Below are 1,415 nucleotides of genomic sequence, written 5' to 3'. Positions count from 1 at the left end.
TCTTCAACAGAGACTGTTCACAGATCTTTGCAGACTTACATTAGCATGGGACATTTCTTATTTGTCTGATTTACTATTCCACAACCAAACCCAAATAACAGAAGTTCCCTTGTATTTGCAAGCCAATGAACTACAGTACAGGAATTAACAATGAGAATGAGGAGTGCAGACAAGAACCAAAACCAACAATGTTGTTCACTTACAAAAACATAAAACAAACACCCATATCGGTGAAAACAGATGTACTGGTAAGTTTCCTCCCTCCCACCTGCCAATGTAGAAGTCATCCAGTAACAAAGTCAACTTAGAAATCAGCAGCACATGAATACAGAAACTCGAGGGCTATACCTCCGAATAAAAACTGCTGTTATTTTTCCTTTTATTCTAACAGTGCCAAGCCTGTCCCTAAAAAGCCTGCAAGAGGAGAACAATATTGTCCGCAGCAAGAGGAGGACAATATTTTAATGGAAAGGTGCATTTGTAAAGCCACAAGATGGCCAGGCAACCTGGGACCAGATTTACCAAACATGCTCAACTTGTTTATTAAAACAAACTAAGTTTTAGGTCTGATCCCAGCCCCAGTGACCACTCTCTAAAGCCTGGCAAAGCAGAGTTCCCTTGCCAGTCCTTGCCATGGCTGCCCTTGGCACATAACAAATTAAAGACATCCCGCTGCCTGACACTAGCCAGAAGTTGTTGGATGCTCAGAAACTTGTATCCCATCCATTAGACACATGTAGGCTTGGGACCATCCAAACTCCCCCAAACTTGTTAGACACTAAGCAGCTTCCATGCCCCCAGCACATAACACAACAAAACCACATCCCACTGCCTGATCCTTGCCAGGAAAGGGTGCTAGATGCTTAGACACTTACACCCTATTCAACCCACATAGCCTTGAGACCATCCAACCACCCTTAAAACTTGCGTTTGACACCTAGGACGCCTCTACATGTGTTGCAGGGCAGAGCGCTTTAACTAGAGGAGCTTTGAGAGCTGCTCTAATTAAAGCACCTGCAGCATTGAGTGTATTCAGCACCCTGCGCTTCAAAATGGCGGTGGGGCATTTGAACCTTTAAAGCGCCCCAGCTGTCATTTTGAAGCGCAGGGACACTGATACACGGGAGGTGTAATTAGCGCCCTCCACTGAATCAGAGTCCATCATATGCAGCAGTGCCCCTAGCAGCTCCCAGGGGCCAGTATCTCCAGAGCTCAGAGGGCTGCCAAGGGGCTCCCAGCTATGCCAGGGAGGATAAGGAGGCACCAACCCACCTGCCTCCACCACTCCTGCAGGATTTGGGCCTGGGGTGTTGCTACAGGGAGCAAGCAGCGCGGAGGGGAAGCGCCAGCCCGTGGGCGCCACTCACCCTGTTCCAGGGCCTGGTTGTACTTGTCCAGCGCGGCCGCCAGCTCCT

General features: G+C 48.6%; 1 protein-coding gene across 3 annotated transcripts in view; it reads right to left on the bottom strand.

Moving 5' to 3' along the window:
- The window catches only part of LONRF2 (LON peptidase N-terminal domain and ring finger 2), a 77,119-nt gene extending 75,710 nt beyond the window's left edge, over positions 1-1,409 (bottom strand). For 2 of the 3 annotated variants that reach the window (XM_025216441.1, XM_006034465.2), the window contains exon 1: positions 1,368-1,409. The gene's annotated coding sequence lies outside the window, so the exon portion shown is untranslated. The other variant, XM_025216442.1, reaches the window with a different exon arrangement.
- Positions 1,410-1,415: the final 6 nt, after the last annotated feature.

This window comes from Alligator sinensis, unplaced genomic scaffold, assembly GCF_000455745.1.
Source record: "Alligator sinensis unplaced genomic scaffold, ASM45574v1 scaffold462_1, whole genome shotgun sequence".
Taxonomy (NCBI): domain Eukaryota; kingdom Metazoa; phylum Chordata; order Crocodylia; family Alligatoridae; genus Alligator; species Alligator sinensis.
Note: the sequence above shows the minus strand (reverse complement) of the source record. Positions and strands in the feature narration are given on the sequence as shown.